We start from the raw sequence: 10,780 nt of genomic DNA on the forward strand, positions 1-10,780 counted from the left end.
ACTAGATACTTTATAACGTTAACAGCAGGTTTTGTGAGTAGACCACACATAGCACTATAAGAGTTGCACTAATCACTGTCTTCATCATCAGTTGCTACCAAATACCTCAGCCTTATAGTATATAAACAGATTCAAATTTAGCTGAGCCATGGTTAGCAGGTACCTCTAGATCATGAGAGTGAAGAAAAATGACGCAAATTATGACGGGAAATCCTGCAGCACCAGAGGAACTATTAAAAGTCATGCCGTGTAATTACAAAACTGGTTGCTACGCTTTGCAATGAAACTGCAGAGAAAATGGATTACACTGTTCCATTACCTGCAGAGAATGTCATGGGGTGTTTTCCAATTGTTCACTGCCTGCTGTGCGTACTGTTTCAGAGTAAGAGTTAACTACGGGTTAGAGCCCTGTAAAAATATATAAAAAAGAAGCTAATGATAGTCAAGTATCTTGGATTCTGGAAATAAAATGGTATTAGTTTGGGTGACTCTGGTGAGCTTTATAAATAAAACTGTTTTACAACTTGCAACTTGGAATAAAAATGCCAAATCCTCCTCGTAATATTAGAATCTGCCGTTGCAATTATCCTATGTCTTTGCCGTTTTTAACACATTTTACGCCGGAGAAGTAAACTAATGTCATCAGACAGACACCACGCATAACACTTAGTCGATGTAAGACCCTGACCTTTAACAGGATCAGTTAGGGTCATACTTCTTACATCAGGCCTAATCAAATGATTCCACCAATTTAACCCAGACCTACGTTTCTTCAGATTCATCCCTATTATTGTAACCATAATTTAGTGAAGGGATATCAGCCGAGAGCGCATATCAAGGTCTCCACACACAACTTGATATAAAAGGACTCTGATGAGGTATAATACTATTTATTGTTCTGAGGTCTTACTTTTCTTTTCCTTCTTCTGAGACTTCTTCCACAGAAGGCTCGGAAGAAGCCTAAATATATATATATATATATATATATATATATATATATATATATATATATATATATATATATATATATATATATATATATATATATATATATATATTTATATATAGGATGGGGACCACCTCTGGTGTAAATTGTGGGACCCATAGCCTCGGAAAAATGGATAAAAAGGCTTCAAGGATGAATATTTGGATTTCTTCCTGAAGCCGTTTGAATATTCCACTTTCCCTACCACCCCATTTTTTCATATTTTTTTTTACCAGTAGGAATATTTTATTACATAATATGGTACAAAAGATTTAAGAGATACATTGTTGATAAGAAGGTGGCATATACGGTACATGTTGTTACGTGTGTATCACCGATTATAGGGTGAAAATCTCATCCAGCTCCTCAGAGCTGGGGCGTGTGCCCAAAATACAGCAGGCATTACCCCTTTGAACAGCCGCACTAAGCCGCTGGAACAGAAAACTAGCTGCCCTGGGATCCCTAGTTACCCTGATGAGTCTTTTTCCCAGCTCCTTAAGGAATTTAGATGCATTCTTTCCCCATGAGCCAAGGGTCTCTGAGCCTATGGGAACAAACATAATGATGGGCAAATTCTCTACTTACGAACATTCGAGCAACGAAGATTTGCACATACGAACAGACATTTTAACAGACATTCGGACTGATAAAGTAAGACATTCGGACATGCCAACAGACAAACTAACAGACATCAGGACTGATATAAAAAACAGTACATTACTGATACTATACAATATTATCTCTAGGTTTTCAACGAACAACGGCACAGAGACAGAACAATAATAATGATAACATTAAAAACAATAATAATAATCGTAACAGAAAAATGGCAAAATAACGGCTTACGAATAAATCAAGATACGAACAGTCTTCTGGAAAGTTGGGGGGCGTGTCTATATATATATATATATATATATATATATATATATATATATATATATATATATATATATATATATATATATATATATTATGTGTGTGTGTGTATATACCATGTATCCCGAAGGGGCTAACTAAAGTGGTTGCCTGAATCATCTATTTTTTTCCACGTTTTCTCAACAGTAGTGTACTGCAACTAGGTAAAGTTTCATGCAACTATTGGGATGTGCATGTGTACCTCCAGTTAATTATATATAAACTATTTCCGGATTTCGTTTCCAAACAATAGCTTCAGGAAACCTCTTTTGACCAGCTTCAGATTTTCAACACTTTGAAGGCTGGGATTGTTCCTGCAGTGTGTACATGCCTATTTTCCGAAGTTATTTTGAAAATTGCGTAGCATACCATTGCGTACCATTCTGCTGGATCTTACCAGCAGAATGGTATATTGTAAGTTTAGGCTCTGTAGATGAAGCTTTAACAATTGTCTGCCATATATAATAAACTAGGAATCGTTGAGTTTCGAGCAATAACTGGATAATGCCTCTTGTGAGGCATTTTCCAGTTAATTTTTAGTTTTAAATAGGATTACTTCATATAATCATTCATGTCATACAATTACTAATATGAAATTATCTGAACAAACTAAAGGTAATTTTTACTGTCGTCAGATTAGATTTGTGAGATTTTAAGATAAAATCAGTCACCCTTTGCGCGGTGAACACTGTGATCAGCTCTGTTCTCTCTGTTACTGAACTTGTTAATGAACATTTTTTCTGTTTTATGTAAATCCTGGCTGCTCATTCTTTGAATTTTATCCCTTTCTCAGTGGAATTTTGTGGATGAGTCAGCCTCTGTCAAAAATATCCAAAGTAATAAGAGCAAAACTTTAATCTAGTAACCCCTTCTCCTTTATAAATTACTAAATTTAAAAAGAGAAACTTTCGTTTTTCTTTTTGGGCCACCCTGCCTCAGTGGGATACGGCCGGTTTGTTGAATATATATATATATATATATATATATATATATATATATATATATATATATATATATATATATATATATAATTTTTTGCCAGGTGCTACCAGACACTGGTGATCATCTCTGATCTTTAAATCTTTTGTGTCCATTGTAAAAAAAATTGGTCCTTCTATTTAAATGTGTAGTCAACCACCTATCTGCCATTTACTGCTGAATTTGCTGATCCCTATGTTAGCAGAATTGCATTTTACAGTGGCATGTGCAGTTACCCCAGCTGTAATATTTCAGAGCGACTTTGTACCCTGTGCTCAAGGGGGGTTTCTGTGTGCCAGGTATTGCATGAGGTCTTGAATATGACTGAGGTCTTTGGTCATTTTGGCACTAATGGCCTCCATGTGCTTTTCATCGATGGTGAATGTCATTCCAGCTAATTCTCGCATTGCACTATTCATCTTTCCACTGGAGTGAGTAGATAGAACCCTGATGAGGCGTTGGGTTCATTAATTCTCAGCCTTTAGATGGATGAAAGTCACAGTATCTGTTCTGTTGTAAGAGCATCTGAGGTACAAGTCTGTCACTCCGGTGCACAAAATGAAGACCATAAAATGTTTGCAAACCTCAGGACAATTTGCTTCGATCTAAGGTTTGTAAATTCATTTCTGCACATCACGTACAGACCAACAGTTTCAGTACTCCAGCTTTACTGGCCTTCAGGACACCATCACTATTATTTTCTGTCATTGTAGCAGTTGGCTCTCCATATGACGGTGGCTTTTGCAAAATAGTCATTTATCATGCACATTTTTTTCTACTGGAAATAAGTCCAATCTAAAGCAGAAAAAACTGTTTAATTTATCATCGAAATTACTCGCCTAACCTACGACAATTTGTATCTAATAAGAGTAACTCATTGAAATGTTAATAAAAATGCATAATTATTATGACTTTTATTAATAAATATACTAATGATCATGTTTTTTTCTTCTCATCAACAAGCAGCAAACTCTGTAAAGAAATGCAGCTGTTTGCCAGCTGCATTAAGCTTTTATGCACAATTGGTATAAATTGAATTTTTGTCAAGCAAAAATGCTAGGTTATTATTAGTCAAACTTTTAGCATTCAAATTATTTATGTATTGTTGATACCTTATTTGATTATTATTATTATTATTATTATTATTATTATTATTATTATTATTATTGGTAGGAGCAGTATTATTTATAGGGAAAAGCTAAGCCCGTAGGGGCCATACAGCGCCTAGGTAATAAGAGAGAATCAGGTTTAATCAAAGGAAGTTAAAGATAGTTCCAGTTCCTTGGATACTATATATATATATATATATATATATATATATATATATATATATATATATATATATATATATATATATATATATATATATACATAGGTAGTAGGTTGGTAGACAGCAACCACCCAGGGAAGTACTACCGTCCTGCCAGATGACTGTGAAACAAAAACCTGTAACTGTTTTGCATGATGGTAGGATTGCTGGTTTCTTTTTCTGTCTCATAAACACGCTAGATAACAGGGATATCTTGCTACTCCTACTTACACTTTGGTCACACTTCACAGACACGCACATGCATATATATATATATATACACATACATCTAGGTTTTTCTCCCTTTTCTAAATAGCTCTTGTTCTTTTTTATTTCTTCTATTGTCCATGGGGAAGTGGAAAAGAATCTTTCCTCCGTAAGCCATGCGTGTCGTATGAGGCGACTAAAATGCCGGGAGCAATGGGCTAGTAACCCCTTCTCCTGTATACATTTACTAAAAAAGAGAAGAAGAAAAACTTTATAAAACTGGGATGCTTAAATGTGCGTGGATGTAGTGCGGATGACAAGAAACAGATGACTGCTGATGTTATGAATGAAAAGAAGTTGGATGTCCTGGCTCTAAGCGAAACAAAGCTGAAGGGGGTAGGAGAGTTTCAGTGGGGGGAAATAAATGGGATTAAATCTGGAGTATCTGAGAGAGTTAGAGCAAAGGAAGGGGTAGCAGTAATGTTAAATGATCAGTTATGGAAGGAGAAAAGAGAATATGAATGTGTAAATTCAAGAATTATGTGGATTAAAGTAAAGGTTGGATGCGAGAAGTGGGTCATAATAAGCGTGTATGCACCTGGAGAAGAGAGGAATGCAGAGGAGAGAGAGAGATTTTGGGAGATGTTAAGTGAATGTATAGGAGCCTTTGAACCAAGTGAGAGAGTAATTGTGGTAGGGGACCTGAATGCTAAAGTAGGAGAAACTTTTAGAGAGGGTGTGGTAGGTAAGTTTGGGGTGCCAGGTGTAAATGATAATGGGAGCCCTTTGATTGAACTTTGTATAGAAAGGGGTTTAGTTATAGGTAATACATATTTTAAGAAAAAGAGGATAAATAAGTATACAAGATATGATGTAGGGCGAAATGACAGTAGTTTGTTGGATTATGTATTGGTAGATAAAAGACTGTTGAGTAGACTTCAGGATGTACATGTTTATAGAGGGGCCACAGATATATCAGATCACTTTCTAGTTGTAGCTACACTGAGAGTAAAAGGTAGATGGGATAAAAGGAGAATAGAAGCATCAGGGAAGAGAGAGGTGAAGGTTTATAAACTAAAAGAGGAGGCAGTTAGGGTAAGATATAAACAGCTATTGGAGGATAGATGGGCTAATGAGAGTATAGGCAATGGGGTCGAAGAGGTATGGGGTAGGATTAAAAATGTAGTGTTAGAGTGTTCAGCAGAAGTTTGTGGTTACAGGAAAGTGGGTGCAGGAGGGAAGAGGAGCGATTGGTGGAATGATGATGTAAAGAGAGTAGTAAGGGAGAAAAAGTTAGCATATGAGAAGTTTTTACAAAGTAGAAGTGATGCAAGGAGGGAAGAGTATATGGAGAAAAAGAGAGAGGTTAAGAGAGTGGTGAAGCAATGTAAAAAGAGAGCAAATGAGAGAGTGGGTGAGATGTTATCAACAAATTTTGTTGAAAATAAGAAAAAGTTTTGGAGTGAGATTAACAAGTTAAGAAAGCCTAGAGAACAAATGGATTTGTCAGTTAAAAATAGGAGAGGAGAGTTATTAAATGGAGAGTTAGAGGTATTGGGAAGATGGAGGGAATATTTTGAGGAATTGTTAAATGTTGATGAAGATAGGGAAGCTGTGATTTCGTGTATAGGGCAAGGAGGAATAACATCTTGTAGGAGTGAGGAAGAGCCAGTTGTGAGTGTGGGGGAAGTTCGTGAGGCAGTAGGTAAAATGAAAGTGGGTAAGGCAGCCGGGATTGATGGGATAAAGATAGAAATGTTAAAAGCAGGTGGGGATATAGTTTTGGAGTGGTTGGTGCAATTATTTAATAAATGTATGGAAGAGGGTAAGGTACCTAGGGATTGGCAGAGAGCATGCATAGTTCCTTTGTATAAAGGCAAAGGGGATAAAAGAGAGTGCAAAAATTATAGGGGGATAAGTCTGTTGAGTGTACCTGGTAAAGTGTATGGTAGTTATAATTGAAAGAATTAAGAGTAAGACGGAGAATAGGATAGCAGATGAACAAGGAGGCTTTAGGAAAGGTAGGGGGTGTGTGGACCAGGTGTTTGCAGTGAAACATATAAGTGAACAGTATTTAGATAAGGCTAAAGAGGTCTTTGTGGCATTTATGGATTTGGAAAAGGCGTATGACAGGGTGGATAGGGGGGCAATGTGGCAGATGTTGCAAGTGTATGGTGTAGGAGGTAGGTTACTGAAAGCAGTGAAGAGTTTTTACGAGGATAGTGAGGCTCAAGTTAGAGTATGTAGGAAAGAGGGAAATTTTTTCCCAGTAAAAGTAGGCCTTAGACAAGGATGTGTGATGTCACCGTGGTTGTTTAATATATTTATAGATGGGGTTGTAAGAGAAGTAAATGCGAGGGTCTTGACAAGAGGCGTGGAGTTAAAAGATAAAGAATCACACACAAAGTGGGAGTTGTCACAGCTGCTCTTTGCTGATGACACTGTGCTCTTGGGAGATTCTGAAGAGAAGTTGCAGAGATTGGTGGATGAATTTGGTAGGGTGTGCAAAAGAAGAAAATTAAAGGTGAATACAGGAAAGAGTAAGGTTATGAGGATAACAAAAAGATTAGGTGATGAAAGATTGAATATCAGATTGGAGGGAGAGAGTATGGAGGAGGTGAACGTATTCAGATATTTGGGAGTGGACGTGTCAGCGGATGGGTCTATGAAAGATAAGGTGAATCATAGAATTGATGAGGGAAAAAAGAGTGAGTGGTGCACTTAGGAGTCTGTGGAGACAAAGAACTTTGTCCTTGGAGGCAAAGAGGGGAATGTATGAGAGTATAGTTTTACCAACGCTCTTATATGGGTGTGAAGCGTGGGTGATGAATGTTGCAGCGAGGAGAAGGCTGGAGGCAGTGGAGATGTCATGTCTGAGGGCAATGTGTGGTGTGAATATAATGCAGAGAATTCGTAGTTTGGAAGTTAGGAGGAGGTGCGGGATTACCAAAACTGTTGTCCAGAGGGCTGAGGAAGGGTTGTTGAGGTGGTTCGGACATGTAGAGAGAATGGAGCGAAACAGAATGACTTCAAGAGTGTATCAGTCTGTAGTGGAAGGAAGGCGGGGTAGGGGTCGGCCTAGGAAAGGTTGGAGGGAGGGGGTAAAGGAGGTTTTGTGTGCGAGGGGCTTGGACTTCCAGCAGGCATGCATGAGCGTGTTTGATAGGAGTGAATGGAGACAAATGGTTTTTAATACTTGACGTGCTGTTGGAGTGTGAGCAAAGTAACATTTATGAAGGGATTCAGGGAAACCGGCAGGCCGGACTTGAGTCCTGGAGATGGGAAGTACAGTGCCTGCACTCTGAAGGAGGGGTGTTAATGTTGCAGTTTAAAAACTGTAGTGTAAAGCACCCTTCTGGCAAGACAGTGATGGAGTGAATGATGGTGAAAGTTTTTCTTTTTCGGGCCACCCTGCCTTGGTGGGAATCGGCCAGTGTGATAATAATAAAAAATAATAAATATATATATATATATATATATATATATATATATATATTATAATATATATAATAGTATAATATATATATATATATAAATATGTATATCATCACAACTGTGATGAAAAGTTGAAAAGAACTTTACGGACGGTTTTCAAAAGTTACTGTTTTATAGAACATAAAATGTTTAATTATTTTTTTTTACTTTTTTGAAGAGTTTAAAAGAAATTCAACTAATAGTAATATTTTACCATATATTTTTGGAACGATATTTATTATAATTTTAACGCAAAAAAATTTTGATAAAACCTAAAATATAATTTTGATGGCTCAATTTTTTTTTCCACTTCCTTGATTCTCGTGCGAATTAATCAACGCTGGATTACCATTTCGGATTTAACGATTACCTTGATCAAAATAAAAATAATGCGAATTAATGTTATGTTGACAGAAACATACATTCATAACCTCTGCTCTTATATAAGCTAAGGCATCTTTTTGGGGCTCAGTTATATAATTCACAATATATAATTTATTTCAATATTAAAATGGTATAAAATACCGACAGATTGTTAGGTAAGACACGTATGCAACAGTTAGGTATCTTTATTTCGAAACGTTTCGCCTGCACAGTAGGCTTCTTCAGTCGAGTACAGAAAAGTTGATAGAAGTTGATAGAAGCACACTATGGAACAATACTCTTCTCCAGACTGAGGGACTGACCACCTCAAAACTTCAAGGGTGATGGACAGATTACATAGTCTTCAAGTATCTTCTGCTTCTATCAACTTTTCTGTACTCGACTGAAGAAGCCTACTGTGTAGGCGAAACGTTTCGAAATAAAGATACCTAACTGTTGCATATGTGTCTTGCCCAACATAATTTATTTGAATAAATTAGCTACTTATGTTTAGTACTAAAATTTTTCTCCCCCTACATGATAATTTTTTTTACCTGATAAAGTGGAAATAAGCAGTCTTCTTATGGGAAGTAAAGGACAAAATCGTCTAAATAGTAAACTCATTGAAAGTAAAGAATAAACTCTTCTATATAAAAGTTGTGCTTAAATAGAGGTTCACTCCGTTTAAATAAAGAATAAAAAAAGAATAAACGTAAAGAACAACGTGTTTCAGTAAAAAAAACTAATTTAAATAAGGAACAATCTCACTTACATAAATGATGAACTCTTCTAAATAAATGACAAACTCGCCTGAATAAAAGACGAACATGTATAAATAAATCACAAACTGAAATAATTAAGGAACAAATTCGTCAAATAAAAAAAATAAACACATCCACATGAAAAAAAAATATTCTGAATAAATGACAAACTCGTCTCAATAAAAAAACAGGTTTAAAAAACCACAAGATAAGATTAAACAAAGCACAATTTCATCCAACTACAAAGAACAAACACATCTAAATAGGGGAAAAAAATATTCATCTAAAAGCTTGAAAAAACTCTGGTGTAAGATATTTCCCCGTAAGCTTCCATGGCCTCGAATAATTCTAGGATCCCGCAATACAAATAAATTTACGTAGGTATTTTCGTTGATGACTACACGGTAAAACGTTTTCTGATAACGACGCTCATTTGCGCAGAACGAGCTATTTGCGTTACCTCCTAATAATTTAGGATAATTTGCTTACTCGTAAACTAAAAGGAAGCTGTGAAGGTATAATAACGGATATAACAATGATATTAAAAATAGTTATTATTAGTTTAGTTTTTATTAATGCAATTATATAAATGTCAATAATATCATATATAAATGTGTGTGTATGTGTTAAAAACGATGGGTGGTAGGGTAAGTGGAACCTATAAATGGCTTCAGGAAGAAATCCAAATAATTTTCCTCTAAGCCTTTTTAAATCCATTTCTCCGAGGCTATGGGTTCCTTATTTTGCACTTCAGGTGTACCCCTTATATATATATATAATATATATATATATATATATATATATAATATAATGCAAGACAAGCCACGGGGGGTGGAAATTCTCAATGCGTCATTAGGAGCTATGCAATGTTGCAAGGCAGCAACTGAAGCAGGGAAAATTTTCTCAGTCACTGGCCGCAGTTTTTCTCAGAATCTGAGAGAAGCCGCGGTCACTAACACACCCGCACTGTGCTACTCTGAGAGAACTTCCCCTGCTTCAGATGCTGCCTTGCAAAATTGCATAGCTCCTGATGACGCACTGAGAAGTGTGAAAGTACTTGAGCTAAAGATTTCCAACCCCCGTGGCTTGTCTTGCATAGTTAAGATCGCCTGTCTGCGACTGTCTGTGTATATATATATATATATATATATATATATATATATATATATATATATATATATATATATATATATATATATATACATATATTTGCAGAGAAATTGCCAGGTAAAGAGTAACACAACAGAAATACCTTAGTTGTATTGCTTGTTCACACGCACATCTTCGGAAGAATTATAACAGGGAAGTGTAAGAGTAGGTTGGAAGTAATCTACGGTATTCCATCACTCTGAAGTGTAGTTCTTAAACTTGATACCAGGTGATAGGAAACAACTGTACATGAGTGAACAAACTTCCAGGTTGTGCCGTTGAAGCTAATAAGCAGTAACAGTTTAATTAGGAATCCATATAACAATATCCCGGACGCCCTCTCAACCACACATACTTAATCCTACTCTAGGATGTCATCGAAGCACTTTGAGGGGCCCAAGGTACTCCGCTCCTCGCATAGTTGAGTCAGCCTCATTTGTTGATTAAAATACAAAAAATACAATGAAATTGATTTTGCTACAGTGCATTTCTATTACATTCCCGTCAAATCTTACTAAAAGTCCTAAGGAATCCTTGGGAACTATATCTAATTTGCATAAATCCAGTATGGGGGCCATAAAACATGATTTCGCAACATATTTTGATTTTCACTGAATTTTTGATAGAACTCATTGTATT

The sequence above is a fragment of the Cherax quadricarinatus genome, chromosome 48, assembly GCF_038502225.1.
Source record: "Cherax quadricarinatus isolate ZL_2023a chromosome 48, ASM3850222v1, whole genome shotgun sequence".
In the NCBI taxonomy this organism is placed as follows: domain Eukaryota; kingdom Metazoa; phylum Arthropoda; class Malacostraca; order Decapoda; family Parastacidae; genus Cherax; species Cherax quadricarinatus.